The 23,222-nt window shown below is 41.0% G+C and overlaps 1 protein-coding gene across 1 annotated transcript in view; it reads right to left on the reverse strand.

The window, feature by feature from the left end:
* Positions 1 to 23,222, reverse strand: part of CDH13 (cadherin 13) — a 1,031,871-nt gene that overhangs the window by 594,141 nt on the left and 414,508 nt on the right. The gene's annotated exons all lie outside the window — the stretch shown is intronic.

Consider the following 23,222-nt stretch of genomic DNA (forward strand, 5'->3'; position numbering starts at 1 on the left):
ACAGGTCTCACTGGACTGAAATCAAGGTGTTTTCAAGGCTGTGTTTCTTCCTGAGGTTCTAGAGAAGAATGTGTTTCCTTGCCTTCCCACCTGCTAGAACCTCTACCTACATCTCTTGGCTCCTGGCCCCACAGCATCTTCAAACCTCTCTGTGGCTCTCTTGTGATTGTGTTAGGCCCCCTAGGATAATCCAGGATCATCTCCCAACCTCAAAATCCTTAACTTAATCACATCAGCATTAATTGACTGTCAGGCTCTCTTGACCTATCAGGTGACGTTCACGGTTCCCAAGGGTTGGGATGTGGGTGTCTTGGGGCCGCTGCTCTGCCTGCCACAGTGCTGATTCCACTCCACTCAGGTCTTTATTCAAGAGCCACTGTCCTCATGATGCTGGCTCCGGCCACTCTTGCCTGTATTTCTCTCTCACTAAAACTTCACACCCCCTTTTCCATGCTTTATTTTTCTCTTCTTTGCAAGATGACAATCTAAGGTACTTAAACTGATTCATTTATTGCTCATGTCCTCCACTAGAATGTGAGCCCCATAAATGCAGGATTTTTTTGGGTCAGTCTAGCGTAGTTGTATCCCCAGCACCTGGACTAGTGCCTGCATACAGTAGGTGTTCAATAAATATATGTGAAATAATTTATATCCTTTCCCATCTTAGTCATATTGGAAGGTGAAAAATGAGAAAGAATTCAATCAGCCACGATTCACTGAGTACCTATTATGCGACTTCCACTATGTTATGTGATCACATCACATCACAAAAATCATGAAGAGGTGTCAGGCTGACGTTTATAGTGGTGAAGGATGTGCACTGCACAAAGGCCCTTGGAGGAGGTGGGCAAGGGCTGAAATTCACCTTGTGTTATGTAGCCATATGCCCATGGGGACTGGGACCCTTGAGGGAATGGCTGTTTCTAATTCACTTGAAGATACTGTCACGTCTGTCCTGCCCTGGCACTGCCCACCTGGCATGAGCAAGCACTAAGTTCTTTCCCCAGTGGGGCATTAACGTTTGTTAGGCACAGGAGGGGAAGAACCCAGAGGAGGTGGGCCTGGGAAATGGTGAAGAAAACTGTAGGACCATGGGTTTCAACCCCAGAACCCAAGTGGGACTCAGCATCTGCCTGCTGTAGAAGGGCTTCTCAGACTGGAAGCTGGGGAATCTTGGTTTCTATCTTGCCTCTGCCCCCACGGCTGCAGGACATTCTGGAATTTACTACTTTTCTGAGAGCACCAGTTTCCTCACCTATGTGATGGGTGGGGTGATCCTGCCCCCACAGAACTCCCATGAGGGATGTAAGAATGCTTTGCCCACTCCAAATTACATTCCAACATTGGCTCATCATTTATTTATAAGGCATGACGCCTGTCTCAGTCATTCCTTTGCTCAGGAAGTCCAGTGGCTCCCCATCTTATCAGAGTGAAAGGCAAAACCCTTACAAGGGCGTGTGAGGCCCTATGTAATCTGCTCCACGCCGTTCATCTTCCAACCATGTTGCCTCCAAGTCTACCCTTTACTGATTCCATTCCACTGGCATTAACCTCCTTGATGTTCTTTGATCACAAACATTCCTACCTTAGGGCCTTGGCACTTGCTGTACTCCACCCAAGAATGTTCTACATCTGGGTCTCAGTGACTTGTATTCTTACATCAGTCAAGTCCTTCCCAGGACCCAATCTCCAAAATTGCAAGATTTCCCTCAGAACTAACTACTTTCCTTCCATGATTTATTTATAGCCATATCCCTGTCACCATCTCACATATGACATATTTTATTTACATGTATTTTTTCTCTCTCCCCCTCATCCCCAGACCAACAAATAAGACCTGTGAGGCAGGGATCTGATTTTTACTTTTCTAATTTACTATTCTAATCCTAATAAACCAGAACAGTTCTTGGTACCTGGTAAGTGCTCAAATGACATATGAATTGAGCGAATCGTGAATTGAATTGAGAAGGCAAAAGGAGCCTATGCGGAGTCATAAAATCCAACGAGACGCTAAGCTGTGTGTATTGACTGTTAGCAGAAACAGAGGTTATGCCTGAGCAGAGCAATCTGGATAGTTGGCTGAATACTGAACTGTTTTGTTTTTTTTTTTTTTAACGTTTATTTATTTTTGAGACAGAGAGAGACAGAGCATGAACAGGGGAGGGGCGGAGAGAGAGGGAGACACAGAATCCTACACAGGCTCCAGGCTCTGAGCTGTCAGCACAGAGCCCGACGCGGGGCTCGAACTCACGGACCGTGAGATCATGACCTGAGCCAAAGTCGGCCGCTTAACCGACTGAGCCACCCAGGCGTCCCTGAACTGTTTTTGCAGGATGGTTAAGGTTTGGATAGACAAAGCGGGAATCAAAGAAAGTAGGAGAAAACAACTGAGACAACAGTACCACCATCTTACACTTACTGGAGCTTGCCATGCTCCAGGTACACGTTACAGACGGGTCATCTCATTTAATCCTCAAAATAGCATGCTGGTAGTTACTATTATTAATCTTACGATGCAGATGAAGAAGCTAAGGGACAGGGAGGTTAAGTATTGCAAGTGGCTCAGCATTAAAAGAAGCATGACGTTTGGCATAGTCACAGTGTAGGTTGATGTGCTAAGGATCAGAAGTAATAAAAGTAAAGCACTTTGCTCCTCGAAGAGTCTCACTAAGTGACGGCCATCATTATCAGTACAGTAGGCCAGAGAGATTAGCAAGAATTTTGGTTTTATGTCCTGTCTTTTATGCTGTCCAGAATGACACATGAGTCCAAACATGCTTGTGAACTCCTTCCATTTCACCTGCACAAGTTCTGTCTTCTGTTGGACACACTGGAGAAACACCAGTGAGTAGGATCTTCATAGTCCACTATGCTGTCTAGCTCTAAGTCTTGCCATTAAGATTATGGAAACTTTCTGTTTTTAAAAATTTTTAATGTTTATTAATTATTTTGACAGAGAGAAAGAGAGAGAGAAAGCGAGCAGGGGAGGGGGAGAGAGAGGGAGACACAGAATCCAAAGCAGGCTCCAGGCTCTGAGCTGTCAGCACAGAGCCCGACACGGGGCCCCAAACTCACAAACTGGGAGATCGTGTCCTGAGCCGAAGCTGGACACTTAACTGAGCAACCAGGCATCCCTGGACATTTTTCATCTGAAGTAACTTCAGTATCTAAGCCAGAGATCAGACAGAAGATAATTGCCCTGTGACTAGCATCATGTATGTCCAAGAAACAACATTCTTTTCCTGCTTCAACATAGCATATTCTTAACACAGGAGCTCTCTGGATCTATCAATATCTTCCTATTGGTATACTTGGCTGTCATCTACTGTAAGAAGTAGTTTAGAACAGGAGATGAAGGCATGACTGCTAAATTGCTGATTTGTATTCAGATCCTAGCTCTGCCACTTACCGGCTTTGTGCTAAAAATGTTCAACTATTCTGTGCCACAGTTTTAATATGTATAAAATGGAGATTATATTAGTACCTACACTGTAGGATTGTTGTAGCTATAAAAAGTGTGTGTTTGTGTATACACATGTACATGTATGCACGTATATGCATATTGTGTATGTCTATATTGTGTTCCCCAAGTGTTAGATATTACTTTTCTTTTATGGGGTACATTCTGCAGTGCTATCTCTCCTCCACCAGAAAAAATAGTTGGTACTGACCTTAAAGAAGCAGCTATCGGTTTCAATTAATCTGTGCAGGCCCATATTTATTTTACGTCTTTTCCTAGGCTGACATCTTATCTGTTTCAATACTCTCTTGATTCACCCCTCAAAATGTTTCTTATCATAATCAAAATGTTTCAAACCAGTAAGAAAAATAAAATCTTAAGACCAGCTAGAGGAAAAAAGACACATTAGGAACAGAGGAAGAAAAGATAAGGATGACAGCAGATGTCTTGTCAGAAACAATGCAAGTCAAAAGACTATGGAGCAAATCTTTAAAATACTCAAAGAAAAAAGAAATTCCATTCAGAATTCTAAACCCAGGGAAAATATCCCCCAAAGTTGGAGGTGAAATAAAGACTTTCAGATATTCCAAAGGTGAAAGAATTCACCACGAGCAGAACACCACCATAAAAAACATTTAATAGTCCTTCAGCTGGAAGGAAAGTGATACCAGATGGAAATACGGATTCACACAAAGGAAGGAAGGACCCAAGAAACGGTGGATATATAGGAAAGGTGACTTTTTTTTCTTATTTTTTAAAATATCCCTTGAAGAGGTAGCTGACTATTTAAGGCAGAAATAATAACAATGTATTATGAGGTTTATTTACAACATATAATAAAGTAAAATGTGTAACAGCAATACTGCAAAGGTGGTGTAAGAGGAAAATGGAAGTACACTGTTGTAAGATTCTTATACTACACGTACAGTGCTGATGTTATTGGAAGGCAAACTGTGATAAGTTGAAGACATACACTATAAATCCCCATGCAACCACTAAAATGACCAAAGAATGTTTCTTAATGCCATGCTCTTCGGTTTGGTCCCCAATACTACTTAAGCTGTGGAAGTTAGGGAGGAAGAAATTATCACTAAGGTGGCCAGAATGCCCCTAGCAATTGGTGGGGAATTGGATGTACCAGTGAGATCACCCGTCAAGACCTGCTACAGTAACCCTGCGGCAGTTGTAAATGGTTAATTACCTTATAGACTTTGATCCTGCATGTTTACACTGATTCTTTGACTTTTCTGCATGCAAAGTCTTATTTTTTAAGGAAGAGAAATGCTGTACATGACAGTAACCCTATCATGTTGAACACAACTAAGTCTTTTTGAGGTGTACAAAGGGCCAAGCTCAGAAGAGAAGACCAATGTTGTAAGAGATGCAAGGCAAATCTATTGCATTGCCAGAATTATGCTTTCTTTTTACATGAACTTTAAAAGGTCTTGGGCTGTGTGTATGTGTGTGTAGAAATGTTTCATGTCTCTTAGACTAAATTCTTCTTTTTAATGATAAAAGCAAAGTCAACTGAATCACCCATCTATATGGTAATATCAACTTTGTTGAGCAAAAACTGAGACTTAGCAAGGTTAAGCAATTTGTCCAAAGCATGAAGAGAAGCAGTGACAAGTGGGGGCATATTGATTTGAGTCTATATCAATATTTCTCCAGAGGTATACTCAATCTTTATATTATTCAAAGGACAAGATTAAGATTTTTATTGTCCAAAGATGTTCAGAACGATTTTTTTTATGATATTGGAAAATACTTTAGCATGGTCCTGACTTTCAAAGGCATGGGGCACTTTCTCCTTTCAACTAAAACTCAGATATTAAGAACCCTGGTGTAAAAAACCATCATTTTCAAGTGCAAATTGAACATTAGTCTTGAATCTACTCTTGCTGTAGATCAAAAGTAAAAGAGAAAATACCACCCTTGATTAGCATAGCATCATTTACATATGCAATCTCACCAGTCCCCTACCAGCTCACAACTGTGGTCAATCCAAGGAGATTAAACCCAAATTCACTAAACACATTGACACATGTCTGTAAAGCACAGGCTCTCATGTTAAGGATTTTAATTGGGATTCAGCAGAGACTCCCAGTCCCAAAAATTGAAATCATGAGTCGTGATGAAAATAAAATGTTCGTGGAGTGCGGTCGTAGCCTAGGGATGATTTTTCTGTAATTGTACCTTCATTTCCATGATTGGTCCTTTAGCTATGGTACTGAGAGGATGCTTTCCATCTCATATTCTAGGAGGTGTTGGATAAGTTCTCCAGGAGCAGGAAAATTGTCAAAGTATGCCCATACCAGCTGCAGACCATTGAAAGAGCTTTCTTTCCTGGGTAATGTTTGGGTTTCTGGGCTGCTTTCGGAGAGAGAGCTGTGGACCCATGGTAAAGCTCATGATGATTGGGCTGGTTCTCATGATGTTGCTAAGAAATCAGCAAAATAAAGCAACCATGGCATTTCCTCAGAACAAATAAAAATGTGTCCACATGGAGAAATCCATGATATAGAGTCAATTAATCCAATGTTATAAGCGTTGGAGAAGATGGAAACTGAGAATGGGGAGGACAAAGAACAAGAAGTTAATCTCACCCAGAATAGGCCAGGTGTGTTTGTTTCTTTTGTAGATGGAGTTGGAGTCCCCAAGAAAACTAAGTGAGCAACATCAAGGAAGAAGAAAGAAATAAGGCACTTTGCTAACCATCCTTACCCTCACATTCCCATTAATAGCTCCTAACCACAATGCCTTCCCCTGTCAACTCAGAAAATTACTTAGCTTCTTTCTGTACAAAGCTTCACCAAAAACAGTATTACCATTAATTCTGTAAGTAAAACCGTTCTGCAAAACTTTCAGATCTTCACCCACATAGTCACTGAGTCATGTTATACTTAAGGAAAATTAATTTACTAGATTTGCAATCTCAAAGGACAGTCTAGATTTGCTGAGTGAGTCTAGATAAGGTTAGTTTCCTACTATTTGGGGGTAATAAGAGGTGTTTTTGGGAAAAGCTGGGTGTGCCTGGATTTCCAATAGCTCAAAAGGTATACTGGGGAGCCCGGGTGGCTCAGTCGGTGGAGTGTCCGACTTCGGCTCAGGTCATGATTTTGCGGTCTGTAAGTTCGAGCCCTGCATTGGGCTCTCTGCTGACAGCTCACAGTCTGGAGCCTGCTTTGGATTCTGTGTCTCCCTCTCTCTATGCCCCTCCCCCACTCATGCTCTGTCTCTCTTTCTCTCTGTCAAAAATAATTAAACATTAAAAAAATTTTTTTTAAAAAGGTATACTGAAAACAGAATTGCACAGCCAATAAGAGGCACAATTTTACTTTTAAAGTGGCAGAGAAAGAAAGTAGAAATAAAAGAAGAAAGAAAAAAATTACGAACAAAGGAAGACAGATGAAGCTGGTTTAAGGTATCTATCGATTTGCACTATTTTATTATATCAGTATGGTGCTCAGAGGGAACCAGGGCTGACAAGTTAATGAACTCTAGTTAGAAATTTCCAGATGAAGCTGAGAATGGCATTAGCACCTGCCTTGTCCTAATCATCTGAGACCCTGCCTTGAGAAAACGTCTTGATCATTACAAGGGAGCCCAAATTATCTGCACTAACAATAACCATCAATCAAATGCTAAGAAGACAAAGGTTGTGCGTATTAATGCAGGAGGAATGGGAAGCAGTTAACTCAAAGCAGGCTGGACTTGAATTAGACCTCAGTTCTAGTCCCTGCTCCATACTTAATAATTGTGTCACTTTGAATAGGTCTTTTCAATCTTTCTGAGACCAAGAGTTGCTTCTATAAAATGAGAATAATAGTGCCTATCTAAAGATCAAAGGTGCTATAAGGTATGGATTTCTTACTATTTCAAAGTTCTTCTACTTGGTAGGATGATGTCAAATGAATTAGAACTTAGAGGTCCTTTTACACCAGGGATTCTTATTGCCTGGTGTCCATGGAAAATTTTCCAGATTCTGTGGACCTACTGAAATCATTTGTGTGGTTGTATCTGCTAACACACAGATGTAAGGGATATACATATTCTCAGAAGGCTTAAGAGCCACTGCTTTAAAGTAAAGATTTCTTTCCTTTTTCTAGACTGTTTCTGATCTTACGGTTTTTTATAATGATTCATGAAACCATCATTTATTGAACACCCACCGTGCGCCACACAGTGTTCTAGATGCTTGGGATACAGTAGTGAATCAGGTAGATTAAAAAAATTCCTTCCTTCAATAAGCTAATATTCTAGTGGATTAACCCTTCAGGATAATTTTATGTGTTGAAGCATTAATACCTAAAGTGCAAGTTTAGAGAAGAGTAGTATTAGAAAGAAACTTGTGTAAGGCCAACCCAAGACCTAGTGGCTGAGCCGAATATCAGGACCTGGTTTGAGCCACCTTAGCTTTTTCAGTCAGGACTCATTCCAATAGCCCCAGGAATGAATGCAGTTATAAGGGACTGGGATTAGCATCAGAGTTAGTTATTCAGTTGGCCTGGTGGACATAAAATGTGTTTAGGGTGTCATCCTTTGAGATTTTTTTATAGAAAATGTCATACCTTCTGATTTGGCCCTGGGCTTCTCAAATACATAGAAGGGGAAAAATGCTCCTGCTCCTACTGGCTGAGAATATATGCTAAAAAAATAACTCACCTTATGATAAAAGAATAGTTCAAAATGTTCAGGGAGCATTGTTTTTCTGATAGCAGAAGATGACCAAAGGACAAAGTAGGGAAAGAACAAGAGTCCAAAGTGGGGAAAGAGCAGAAAAGAGAGGAAGGAGGGAAGGAGGGAAGGAGGGGAAGGGGGGAGGAGGGAAGGAGGAAGGAAGGAAGGAAGAAGGAAGGAAGGGAAGGAAGGAAGGAAGGAAAGAGAGAGAGCAAAAGAAAGAGAGGAAAGAAAAAGAAAAGAAAAGAAAAGAAAAGAAAAGAAAAGAAAAGAAAAAGAAAAGAAAAACCCTGAAATGTTCCACAAAGGACTGTTTAATGTTACAGATATTTTGGTTTGTCAACTGGAAGGTATACTGTGTGCCTTTAAAATAGTAAGATCATATGACAACAGAGAAAATGTTGATCATTTAATAAGTGGAAAAATTACAATGCACACTTGTGTATAAACTATGTGTATATGTATGCAATATATCTGGATGAGAAACAGAAGGGAATGTTCACAGAGTATTTTGTGGGGAGAATATGAATGACCTTTTTTTTCAAAATTGTTTTAATGCTGTTATAGATTTTACAACACAAAAGCATAAAAGCATATGTGCCCAGATTTGTTTTTATTAGTCTGTATTGTAATGAATGTTGAAGTCTGGTCTGGAAACCAAATCTGCTTTGAAAATAAAGGCCTAATTATTGTTCTAAGTTTTAATCACTAGCTTGTGCAGTCTGAGCAGGAAGGCTTGGGAAGACTTGAGACTCAGTCTGACAGAATTACTGAGAGTGATTCGTCTGTGCCTTTCCTCACTTGAACTTGAACAGAGAAAAAAAAATTCTTAGCATCTCTAACAGGGGTCTTGCTAGGATGGTCTGAACCACAGAGTATGCTTGTAAGTTGGGCTGGGGGCAAGGAGGGGCCTGGAATCTGGGAAACGAGGGAGCTAGGAGAGAGAGAGAGGAAACTGGTGATTGGTGTAGGGAGAAGGGGAGAGGAGGACGACTCCCAGCCAAGGTCTCACATCTACATGGGGTGATCACAGTTTCAATCTATGGTGGGTTTAGCTGCTCAAACCCCGGCGTTTAAATTTGAGAATCCATCCATGTTTCTTGCTTCCAGCATCAAGTTTGGGGGATCTCAGAGGAACCTGACTGTTGACTGGTACCTTCCTACTCACAGTGCGGTCCTTAGAGCATCACCTATGAGCCTGTCAGAAATGCTGAGCTGTAGGCCCCACCCTGGACACATGGAATTAGAACCTCCATTTTTACAAGATCCCAGGTGATTTATTCTCAGGCACCTTAAAGTCTGAGATGCACTTGTCTGCATAATCCCTCAAACCTTTTGTGTTAGTGTTGACTCAGATCCCATCTATTTCCAGCCCTAAAAGCAAAGTCATAAGATAGAAGTGAATGGCAAAAAAGATATCACACTGTATCTCGTGATATTGGTAGTTCACATCACATTCTAGAAATCAAGAATGGGACCTAAAGGCAATTTCCCACGGGGCTATGAACTCCTTCTCTCACCTCCAGGACAAAGACCAATCTGTGTGGTTCACCGTTGGAGTGGCAGCACTTGGCGAGTCAAAGTGATGAGGTGGGTGGGTGTGATTAAGGCCCCTGGAGCTCCTGAGGTACATGCATAACAGCCTGGAATATAAACTCTATGATGATAGGAAGTCTTATGTTCCCTGCTATGCCCTAGTGGCTGGACTAGTGCCTGCCACACAGCAGGTCCTTAGTGAGTGATGATTAAATAATATAGCCAGAACATTAATTATACAACGGAAAACATCCTTATAAAGTAACATTTATGGAGAACTGAAAGGCTATGAGCTAATGATTACATGTGCGATGAGGTGTTAACGGGCAGGAATTATCCCCTGCCATTATAAGCTGTGTGCCTTAGTTTACACATCTGTAGAATGGGTTTGATGCCCACCGCACTGACTGCTGGGATATTTGACCAAGTGTATAATTAGATCTGAATCTAGAGTGCAAATTCTAAAATAAGGGTTAGCAAATTGTGTCTGTAAATGATCAAAGAACAAGTATTTTGGGCTTTGTAGGCCAGGCTGTTTGTGTTGAAATTACTCAACTCTGCCATTACACCAAAGCAGCCATAGACAGTATATCAGTGGATGGGCATGGCTGTGTTCTAGTGAAACTTTAATGATAAAATCAGGCAGTGGGTCATATTTGGCCCATGGGCCATGGTTAGTTAACCCCTGTTCTTAACTGCAATATACATTCATAATCATCACCTACCAGCTTCTAAACGTTGGCAAGAAACTTGCAGTAGAGATCATTTATTTATCTGAAGTATTTTCTTTTTTTTTAATTTTTTTTTTCAACGTTTATTTATTTTTGGGACAGAGAGAGACAGAGCATGAATGGGGGAGGGGCAGAGAGAGAGGGAGACACAGAATCGGAAACAGGCTCCAGGCTCCAAGCCATCAGCCCAGAGCCTGACGCGGGGCTCGAACTCACGGACCGCGAGATCGTGACCTGGCTGAAGTAGGACGCTCAACTGACTGCGCCACCCAGGCGCCCCAATCTGAAGTATTTTCTAATCTATAAAGTTTTAAAATACCAGATGAGCACATACAGAGAGTTTTACACATGTTGAATTATGAAAAGATCACACTTCCTCGGAGAAGCTCCTATTATACTTTATTTTCACAATAATCCTAGGGAGTAGGTAATAATACCTTTAGTCTATAAGACAGGGACCCAGACCCAGAGAGGGAAATCTGTTTTTACAACGTGATATCAGAAATGGCTTTTGGCCCTAGGGGCTACTGATCTAGGTCAGACACATTTCGCCAAACCCTAGGCTTTGTGATGTGGCTCTGTGGGGAAACATCACCTGGAAACACGAAAGTGTTCAAGGAAATGAAAAGGGTATCACAAATTGTGTCCAAAGAATGTCAACAGCCTGCTTTTAGCTCTATTGTCCCAGTGACAATGCTGACATTTAAAGTCACAGTGCTGTGAGTTTTAAGCCTAATAGGCAGCAGGTAAGCACAAAACCCATGAAACTCGACAAGACACCTTCAGCATAAGAAAATAACATGTCAGAGTCACACTGGCCATGTGTCAACACAAGCTAAAGACATAGGGATTTAGAAGAGTCCTGCTGTCATGAGACAAACGGGGAGTACACGTCTGAATTAAGACAGAGTCAGAACAGCAGGTACTTGTAAAATAGTTCCGTGATTCCCACGTGTGTGAGGGAGCTGGGAGATAACCACTAATGAAGCCCTTCCCAGTCATGGGGCCTGTTCCAAAGTAAGTGTTCAACGAAGGTGGTAACTCTCCTTCCTCCTGCTTCTCTGATTAGTAACATTATTAAAGCATCCGGCTAGGCATCTCTCAACGTATAGGTAAGACCTTGTGTAATTAGTACCCGTCTTGTAATCAGTGAAAATTGGACTTAAACGTTTGAAAAAAAAAAAAAAAGTTCTTACCTTTAAAAATTCAATGAATGCTTAAGAACGTTAATAAATAATAATATGGTCTTGTCATCTGTAGGTGCCATGTTAAATGTTATATTTTCAATGAAGACAGAATGTTTTAATCTCATTGTTTTGCCCTTGCTAGCTTTTTATACATATTTCAAAGCAGTTAAAATGAATCGGAATTATATCAACAATTTTCACCCAGTAGTATTTCTCCGGCAAACGCTATTAAGCTGAATTAAGTCACTGTTCAGTTCTCTATTCAGCATAAACAACTTCAGGAAAAAATTGTTTTACTTTATTGAAATTATTTTCATCAGGATTAGTTGGGGCATGTATAAATTTTAGGCCAACTATGTGATTCATTGATGGTTTTGGCCAAATTAAATTTTGCCAGTGGGAACTTCTGATTTGTGGGTTGTGTTCTGTGGCTTTATTCTACCAAGGCCGATTTTGCAGTTCCAGAGTTTTGAAAAGAAGTTTTGATTCTTGCATCGATTTCTAGTCAATAATAAAGTTTCCTCTGTGTAGTTTTGGCCATTGTCATTTTACTTCATTCTCATTCTATGATGTTTAATTTTTCATAGGATATTTTTTTGTGGTTTTCCATGATGCCAGCAAAATTTGATCCTTCAGCCAATTTTCCGTCTGCAACAAATTTTACCGTGTGCAGTTTTAGCTACTGCCTGTTTTAGTTTTTGTGTATGATTTCTAGAAGCAACATATTACGAACTGGATTCAAGGCTGATCATCTATATTTATTTCTTGGAACAAAGAATATCAGCAAAGCAGACATAACACCCGAATTCAAAGAATGGTCCAAATGCCAAGGTCAAAGGGGCAGTGTCAGAGTATCTTGCTTTGAAAATCAAAGCTACCCAAGACTTTAAAACATGGAGAATCCAATGTAGACTTAATAAAGGCATTCCGTTTAGCTCAGCCCTTAACAAAGGATCTGGGCTGAAAATGGCTCCCTATCTTACGAGGGGCATTTTACAACCGTTACCCCCATGGAGTCTTTGTTATAGCTCCAGCAAGCCAAACAATCCCCATTTTACAGATTAGTAAACCAAGTCTCAGAATCTCTTTCCCAGAATCACACAGCTTATAAATGGGAGAGTCGGGATTTGAACACTGAATCTCTTAGCCACTAACACTGTATGTATATTGTCTAGATTTAGGGTCTCGCTGAGTTTTCTTGGTACCTATGACTGGCCTGCAGGGTCAAGGCTATATCTGAGAAAAGCTCTCTTCATTCTGCCTTAGACCTGACACGAATTTGAAAACATTAGTGGCCTACTATCTGAGCTTGTCATTCTATTAATATTTCTTATTGGAGTGGATCATGGGATCCACTCAAAAGTTCTGGTGCCCTGATGTGTTCTCAATTAGAGCAGTTGGGCACATGCCTTAGGTGGAGAAGGGCTTTGCTGATTTGAGACAAATGTGTCTAGATTTCCAATAAAGGGTGTGAGCAGGACATAATACAGCATTCCACTGCGGAATTAAGAGAGATTCTAAGGAAAATAATAGTAGGAGGTCTGTGTTTATTTTGGCAAAATGTTGACTATCACAACTATGCCCTGTGAAAGTCCTCAATGGGTATTAGCATACTGAAAGCCCTGAGAAGTCCTGTAAGCAAGAAAATAAAGCCACTGTTCCCCAAATATATGTATTTGAGCATGCAACATATAGTGACTTGTTTGTTTATCTCCCTAACATTTATTCTCCACCTCTCCTTGCTATAGAACTTTGAGTTTGTTCAGAGCACCAATGGAACAGACAAGCCTGCTGTTCAGCCTCTCTTAGAGCTGGGAGTAGCTGTGTGATAAGGTTCTGTCTTGTGAGAAAAAAATACTAGACTTCTGGTAGCTTCTGGGAAGACTGTCTTTACTGAAAAGAGGACAAATGTACATGGCTTACCCTTTTTCCATTTTTCTACTTTGCTGATGCGATAGTTGGCCATGCAGCAGCCATCTTGCAACCAGGAGGGAGCAAGTGTGAGGGTGAAAGTCAGCAAACGAAGGATGGTGGGAGGAAGTAGAGGGAGAGCCTGGCTTTCTGACAGCATTGCTAAGCAGCTAAACAAATCCCAACAGTCAAATACCTGGGGCTACTTGTTCAACAAGAAAAATGACCTCTACTTCTTCGAGCTATTCGTAATCAGGCATGTTGTTAACTTGCAGCCAAATGCATCTTCAGTTGATACATTGTCAATGTTTATTGCATAAACGAATACGTTTCCCCCTTATCTTGAAAGCTGAAAAACACTCTTCTCTAAAGTTGTTGACATGGGTTATTCTCCACAAATGTGCTCTGAGAATGGGCACACAGTCATTCTGCTACACAGAGTGGCTAAACCCCAAAGAGAAGGTGAATACTTCTAGATAAACGTGAAAAGAAAAAAAAAAAAAAAAAACAACAAAAGACAAGAAGTGGCAAACAAAGACTCCTGACATTCCACATCCAAACAATCCTTTTCAAAGTCACAGATCCTCTCCCTGACCACCCCTTGCCGAGTTGGCCCCAGCCACATCAATTTCCCCAGCCGATAATGCAATCAATTGCCTCCAATCTTTTGTTTATGTGATCCTTAGTTCAAAACCAGAGACAAGCAATTTGTTGTGTGTAAAAAACGCCACTTATGACCCCCAAATTTACATCTGAAAATTGATTTGTGTCACATTAGGATTTTAGGACGGCCTCTCCTGGAAGTCGGCACAGCCACAAAGTGTAATAAAAATTATGATGGGTCTGCAGCAGCATTGCTAAACTCATTGTAAATTTCTGGTCTCCAAAGAGCCACAGTTGGTAAAGTATTATTGATGAGATGGTGAGACTCACCTGGAACCATCTTTCTTGATGATTAATATTGACAACTCAATAAAACATGACCTGGGATAGGCAGAAGAGTGTTATAATAGCCCGGCGCCCCTCATTATATATAGCTTCCCAACCAGATGATTAATATCAGGCGTGTTAAACAATTAGAGACCTTCTAAGATTAAAAAAGTTCCAAGCGTCGAGAAAGTGGTAGTCTTATCATAAGTCAACTGGTGCATATTGAAAAGAAGTTTCTAACTATAGTTCTGTTGAGTTTCTCTTTGAGCGGGCATCTTTTCCAAAGCCAATTTCATTATTCACCTTATTGGAAGGCAGCAAAGAGGAATAGAGGGAAACAAAGAATTTTAGTGGGGCTGACATGTCCTGGGGTCTGTGACGCATGAGTTCCGTGATATTGAGCGTGTCGGTAATTTCTCTAAATCTCGGTTTCCACATCCACACCACGGGGGTGGGGGGCAGTGACCTTCTGCCTCCTCCAGTGAGTTGTAAGACTGCACAGGTGGGAATTATGAGTGCCCATCTTGCCTCCTTTCCAGCTTTCCTCTCCTGATTATCCTTCTAACTTCACCACATCCTTGTTAATCCTGTTCAGCGTGGAGTCATGTAAACTGTCCTAATGTGTTGTTCAAACAGGTGGCACAGACCCATTGGGAGTTCCCCTCAAGGGTATGTTTAGAATCTAGTGAGATGCCGTATTTAAAACTGTATATTCCATACCAACACATTATCCATTCCACTTTAGTTATGGGAGAGTCTGAACTCTTATAAATATCCAATTACTATCTATTTAGTGGAGACATTTAGAGAGCGTGAAAGCCCATGTTTCTTTTGTGGTTCTGAATCATTCTTATTAAGGATTAAATTAATTGCTCCCAAACTTATTTCTTATTTCCCCATAAAAAACAAACCATCTTATCCGAAAAATTGACAGAGAAGACACCATTCAAAACATATCATCTGGGAATAGATAGAAAACATTTTTCTTTTCCTTTGCATGCCTTGTGAAACAAATGTGGGAATGCACTGTTGCTGTTGAAACAGCAGCCTCAAATGCTTTTGCTAATTAATATTGACTTTGTGGGGGAAGAACATTTTCTTGTCTTTCCCACTTAAGTTGTTCTCATGCCAAATCTCCAGATTCTGTGCTTTTATTCTGTATCCTAATTCTGTATCCTCATTCTAGAGCTACAATTTCATCTCTGTTGCTTCAGTCCATTGTTGCAACTTGGTGAGATCTTTCTGAAGCTGGAAAACTATCATCTATTGTACTGGTTGGTACCCTCTGTTCATTGAAAAGCATGCTTACACCCTATTCTCTAAACTCCAGAACTATCCCTTGTCTCGTCTAGGTGGAAGGCTTTGACACATGTCCCAAGCACTATGTAACTCCCCTTTAGCACAGGTATAAACCCCTTGTTTGTGCCTGTCTTCCTCCCTAGATTATCAAGCTCATGCAATACAGACCACTTCTCTCTCATTTACCAGCGTATCTGCAGGGGCTTGCCACTGGGGTTGACACGTCGCTGGAGCTCAAGAGTAAAAATGGTCAGGTTGTTTTGAAGTTAAAAGATGATCTGTCTCAGCAGATCTTTCTTTACCAATGGGGACTGCAAAATAACCCACTAACTTTCTGCTGAGGTTCCTATGCCATCCACTGATGACCCTCCTTGGGGGTTAGAATAAGACTCTTCTCATTGCTTCTTCTATATTCTGAGGGATACAGTTTTTACTTCTTAGGGGTGTGCAAAACACAAGCAGACATTTTTTATTTGGATGGTGCATGACACTCAAAGTATATATCACTGGGACACTGGACCCTGGGGCTGGTAACTAACTGAATCTTAACTTTATTGCCTCTAAAATATGGCTAATAATAGGATATCTCAGATTTGTCATGAGAATTGAATTAGATAATCATAGTGCATGCAAAGCATTTAGTGGGGGGCCTGGGTGCAGAAGAGGAGGAGATGGGGGGAGATCACTCCCCACCACCCTCCCCAGTCAGGTATTCATTCAGTAAATGTCTGCTATGAGAAGGAGAGGGAGTGAAACCAAATTTTCCCTCCACATCTTCATGCACAGGCATTCAAATTTTCCTGGGTTTGTATTTGGAGCCTCAGCCAATCGGGACCAGGCAGCTGGCCGTCATCCCCAACCTGACTTGGCCTTCCTTGAACCATCTCCAGAGAAGAGAAAGCTGAAGGATGAGACAAAGGGCCCTTCCTACTATGGATGATTCTGGAGAGAGCACTTCATCACCATGATGTCTGATACTCTATCTCCAGAAGGCAGAGCCTCCTTGACCTCCACCCATGCCATAGCATCACTGGGAGGAATGGAGTAAAGCTGATGGAGGATTTCAGTGTCCTTTAAAAGGGATGAAGCAGATATGTCCTTGTTGTTAGTCTGAATATGAAGGTACTTGTAATGAGCATCATAGCTTCTGAAATGTGCTACTTCACTTTACCTGGTTGACATTATCCAGCAAGTGCTAGGCTACAATTAGAAGTAAAGCTGTTTTGGGACACTTAGGTGGCTCAGTCGGCTAAGCTTCTGACTCTTGATCTCAGCTCAGGTCATGATCTCAGGGTTCATGGGGATCTAACCCAGCATCGGACTGTGCACTGACAGCGTGGAGCCTGCTTGGGATTCCCCTTCTCTTCCTCTCTCTCTCTCTGCCCCTCCATTCTCTCTCTCTCTCTCTCTCTCTCTCAAAATAAATAAACATTAAAAAAAGAAAGTCGTTTTGTAAGGTTTTTCTGCCAGAAAAATTTGCATAATATATACATGTGTAACTTCCATTTTTTTTTTCAGAAATCATTGATCATCGAAATAACAACTTACCTCTCTAGCATAGTATTATGCAGCCATTAAAACTGTGTTCTCGAAAACAACTTGACTGATGTATAAGAAAAGCCTCATAATATACGTACTTATAGAAATGGAAGAAACACGTTTGGTTACAGGCCACTTATTCTCCAATCTTCTGTTTATGCAATTATGAGTGAGAGCGAAAGTTGAATAACAAGGACAATGATAACAAGGACAGCAAAAAGAGTGTCTAATTCAAATTTCCGACATGCCAGAGTCATACGGGACATTTGTAACATACTGTTTCATTTAGTTACTGTTTGCATACCGTGGAAGTATTATCTTTATTAAAGTCTCATAAAGTACATTTATGATTGTTATTCTTATCATCCCATTTCACAGATGGGGTGATTTAACTTCAGCTTAGAGAAGTTGTCCCGTTCTTCACTTTCAAATCAAGTGTGTGTCAGACTGACGTTAATTTTATGTTAGAAACAAAGTTATCACAATAGCAGTCAATGGAGATAATATTAATAAACAGCAACAGAAGATAAGGTAAATAAATGGTGGTACATCCTTTCAATGAATAATATTCCGAAACCACTGAAAATGATGTACGAATTTGGCTGGAAAGAGCCTAAATGTCCATCAATTGATGGATGGATAAAGAAGATGTGGTTTATATATACAATGGAATACTACTTGGCAATGAGAAAGAATGAAATCCTACCATTTGCAGCAATGTGGATGGAACTGGAGGGTATTATGCTAAGTGAAATAAGTCAGTCAGAGAAAGACAGATATCATGTGCTTTCACTCATATGTGGAACTTGAGAAACTTAATGGAAGACCATGGGGGAGGGGAAGGGGAAAAAATAGTTACAATCAGAGAGGGAGGAAAACCATAAGAGACTCTTAAATACAGAGAACAAACTGAGGATTGATGGTAGCGGGGGAGTAGGGAAGAGGGGGAAATGTATTATGGGCATTGAGGAGGGCACTTGTTGGGATGAGCACCGGGTGTTGTATGTAAGCAATGAATCACGGGAATCTACCCCCAAAACCAAGACTTCACTGTATGCACTGCATATTAGCCGACATGACAATGAATTGTATTCCAAAAAAAAAAAAAAAAGAAAGAAAATTATGTGCAGAAGATTCCACTTCCAGTATAGCTGAGTAGCTCCTATTTGACCAACCATCCTGTAGATAACAGCCATAAACTCTGGACACCATATAATAAATAACTACCTGGGAGACCTGGAGAATGAAATAAAGCAGGAAGAAACTAGGAGGGTGTGAACCCTTTGAAGGAGAAGATGGTACTGGGTGAGTTTCCCATTTTTATGGCTCTGAGTCCTAGAGTAGGACCAGTCAATGTCAGATAGGCAACTAAAAAAAGTCTGTTGGAAATCCCACAGTGTTGGGGGCTTACAGAATATTGGACACGCTTCAGGACAACAGCCACAATACCGCAAATGGGGAAAACCCTGACAGGAGAGACTCAGAGATAGAGAGTCCCAACTCCTGCGTATACACTTGGCCCAAACTCTGTGGATGATGGCTACGAAGCATGCGTGCATGGGCAATCTCCGAGCATCAGTGTTTGAGTTGCCACTCACCATAGGGGAGGTGGAGTACTCATCTTTGAGTTTAGCCAAGCTAAAAACAGAACGAACAGACAAAATGCTCATTTGGAGGAACAGAACAGAATCTACAGTGTCTCCATCACATCTTTTAACATATTCAGGATACGATCTGATATCTGATGGGCACTGAAAAGAAAACGACAGGGAACTATGACCCATTCTCAGAGGAAAAGGCAAATGATGGAGACCAACTCCAAGGATCACCCAGATGTTGGAACAAGCAATTATGGTTTGAAAGCAACTATAATAACTATGATCAAGAACCTAAAGGAAAATATGCTTAGAATAATGAAATGATAGAAAATCTCAGCAGAGAAACAGAAATAATAAAAGTGAAACCAAACAGGAATTCTATCCCTGAAAAATAAAATCTATCAAAGACAATAATCACCAGTTGGACTTAACATCAAAATAAAGACAAAACAAGGAAGTCAGTCAACCTGAATACAAATCAATAGAAATTATTCATCATGAAGAAAATGGAAAGAAAGAAAGAAAAAAAAACCATGAACAAATCTTTTCAGGTACCTGTGGGACAATATCAAAGGGTCTAGTTTTCATCCCAGAGATTGGGAAAAAAAAATGTTTGGAGAAATAATGGCTGAAGATTTCTCAGATATGGTGACACATACAAAATTATACAATCAAAAGCTCATCAAATCCTAAGAAGGACAAACATAAATAGAACTTCATGTAGGCCCATTACAGTTGAGCTGCTGAAAACCCAAGATAAAGAGAAAATCTATAGAATGACCAAAACCACACATACCTCTATTTTATTCATGAAAAATAAGTCTAAAGGGGTCATATGTGAAAGTTAAAAGCTGTACACTTTTTGGAGGAAAATATAAGAGAATGTCTTCTCTACTATGGGGGTAGGCAGAGATCTCTTAGACTATAATAGTAGAAAGCTATAGGTATAACCATAAAAGAAAAACATTAAACTGAGACTTTATTAATATTAGGAACTTCTGCCCAACAAAATACATGATTAAAAGATGAATAGTCAAGCCACAGACTGGAATAAAATATTTGTAAAATATATACTGACAAGGGACTAGTGTCTAGGATATGTAAAGAACTCCTATAAGTCAATGACAAAAAGACAAATAAATAAAATAAAAATTGGGTAAAATATTTGAAAAGAGATCTTAACAAGGAAGAGGCATGAGTGGCCAGTAAGCACACGATCGTTAAGAGTAACGCAAATCAAATCCACAACGAGACCCCACTGCACACTCACGGGAGTAACTAAGGTTAAAAAGACCAGCAACATTAGATGTTCATGCAAATGTTTAGCTACAGCCACTCACATACATTGTTGGGCCACTTTGGGGAAAGGACTGGCAGTTTCTTAGCATCCCTAACATGAATCTCCTCTATGATGCAGCAACTTTACTCCTAGGTATGTACTCAAGAAAAATGAATACCTATGTCCATACATAGACTTTTACATGGGTGATTGTTTACAGCACTTAATTTGTGGTTGCCGAGAATTGGAGGCAACCCAGGATCCATCAATAATGAGGGTGGATTAAAAACTGTGCTACATTTAGGTGATGCAATACTACTTAGTAATAAAGAGGAAATAAACTGATGTATGCAACAATATGCACAAATCTCATAAGCCTTATGCTGAGTGGAAGAAGTCAAATAAAAATATATATACATACCGTATGATCTCACTTACATAGTATTCTAAAACAGACAAAACTGATCTATGGTGGAAAGAATCAGAAGGGTGACTGGCCACTAGGGGCGGTGAGATAGACAGTGACTAGAGAGGGTCAGGAGGGGACCTTCTCAGGGAATGGGATGGTTTCTGTCCTGATGGTTGGATTGCACATTGGTATGCATTTGTCAGAATGCAAATGTTATGAATAAGATTTGGGGTAACATGGTATATACATTTTACCCCTAATGGAACAGAAAAGCTATAAACATATCAAAGTCTAATTAATAATATGCATGCAGGGGCACCTGGGTGACTCAGTCGGCTAAGTGTCTGACTTCAGCTCAGGTCACAATCTCACAGTTCATGGGTTTGAGCCCCACGTTGGGCTCTGTGCTGACAGCTCAGAGCCTGGAGCCTGTTTTGGATTCTGCGTCTCCCTCTCTCTCTCTCTCTCTCTCTCTGCCCCTCCCCCACTCACAATCTGTCTTTCTCTCTCAAAAATGAATAAACGTTAAAAAAATTTTTAAAACAATAATAAGCATGCAGACATATCTGGGGGGTGGTGTGGTACACATCCATCACATACTTTGAAATATACAAAAAATAAGATGGATTGATGGATGTTTATTGGGACAGATTGATGTATGTATATGTGTTTTATATATGTATGTTTTATATATGTATGTATATGTATCATATATATGTATATATATATGATAAAGGAAGCAAAATATTCATTGCAGGATTTAGGTTATGAGCACATGACTATTCAGCATGAACTTCTTTCAACTTCTTATCTGAAATGTTCACAAGAAAACGTTGGTTCAGCAACTATTGTACGAAATGGAAGGGTGGGTTCCCCTAATGTTGTAAGCATATCTGCATCCAGCCAAGGAGGCTTGTAGGTCTCAGCATCCCTAACCCAACAACAGGATCTAGAAGAACGAGGCATGGTGTTGGGTTTTGATGCAGACGCTTGGAATACTTAGAAGACAAGATAAATGCTTCAGTCAAAAACTGGTTTGATATGAAACATTTGGGAAACTTGGCTCTATTATTTTCTTTCTTTCCTTCCTTCCTTCCTTCCTTCCTTCATTCCTTCATTCCTTCCTTCCTTCCTCCTTCCTTCCTTCCTTCCTTCCTCCCTCCCTCCCTCACTTTCTTCCTTCCTTCCTTCCTTCCTTCCTTCCTTCCTTCCTTCCTTCCTTTCCCTTTCTTTCTTCCTTCCTTCCTTCCTTCCTTTCCCTTTCTTCCTTCCTTCCTTCCTTCCTTCCTTCCTTCCTTCCTTCCCCTTCCTCCCTCCCTTTCTTTCTTTCTTTCTTTCTTCCTTCCTTCCTTCCTTCCTTCCTTCCTTCCTTCCTTCCTTCCTTCCTTTCTTTCTTTCTTTTCTTTCTTTCTTTCTTTCTTTCTTTCTTTCTTTCTTTCTGGAATATTATCAAGCAATACTCAAAAGCTTTTTGTGCCAGAGGGAAAAAGCCTGGTCATGCCATCATGTCGATTTTGATGCCCATATGAACCACTTGGTCTCCTCATAGTTCTTTTTTTTTTCCCTCCCTTCCAGTTTTATGTTGGTCAGGCAACACGTCTGGAATCAGCAGACCTGAGGGCTGCCTCTGCCACTTGTCAGTTTTCGGCCATTCTGCATACTTCCCTGAACACTTTTAGACCTTTTTTGTTTTCTTGTCCTTTGTGGTTTTGTCGCAAAGCTGCTTCTGCCACCTCAAGGTAAAATCTAGCTCCACATCTGCATTGAGGGGGTTTTTACGGCGATTCCACCCATGAACATGCTCAGTATCAGAGCTTCAACGGGTCTGACTTCTCCAATGTACCTTCTATCTGCAGAGCCAATTGAAGAATCTGCCAACTTTGCCAGAAGCACAGGGGACATCTAATCACGAAGAAAAGGAAGGCTTCCCAAAGAAGATTGACTTGTCTCTATTGGAAAAGTCAGAAAAATCCCACAGATAGCATTTGCTTTCAGTCATTTTGCAGGGACCCCTTGTGCAACTGAACAAAGTGCTGAGGTCAGCCTGGCAGGGAGCCTCAGAGGTAATCTGAACCCAACACTCCCAATGTGCAGCCGTGTGACAAAGGCATGAATCGGCCGCGGTGACACTCAGAAACCACAACCCACCTCCCTTCGCATCGACGATCTCGCTGGACCCTGCCTGGGCCATTCTGGTTCGAGACCGCTGTCACTTCCCCAAGGCTGAGATGGGGGAAAGTGGCTGGGAATGACAAGCCCAGCCCAAATTCTTCCTCATGAGTTGTGACGTTAATGCTAAGAGAGAGATCTCAGGGGTAAACCTTGGTCAGGCCATTGTCACATGTTGATCTGCATAGGGCCACTTAATTTCTCTCCTTGGCATCCCCCCCAAAGCAGACCCTGAGGCAAAGCCTTGGGTGACAGTCTTTCTTTGGGAGATGATGGCAGGAAGCACATGGGAGTGAATAGGGAAGTGAGACAGGGCAGGGAGACACGTGGAGACAGGATGCATTGATGAGACTGGAGCTCGATCCCCCTGTGACCCTGCAGCAGACAGCGGGGAACATGCCCCAGATCTGTCCACTGAGGGGCAGGAATGCTGGAGTGTTCATCCTCACATCCTATCCCTCACTGGCTGAGGGGCCCTGGGGGAATTCTCAGCT

The sequence above is a fragment of the Lynx canadensis genome, chromosome E2 (genome assembly GCF_007474595.2).
Source record: "Lynx canadensis isolate LIC74 chromosome E2, mLynCan4.pri.v2, whole genome shotgun sequence".
NCBI classification, from domain to species: Eukaryota; Metazoa; Chordata; class Mammalia; order Carnivora; family Felidae; genus Lynx; species Lynx canadensis.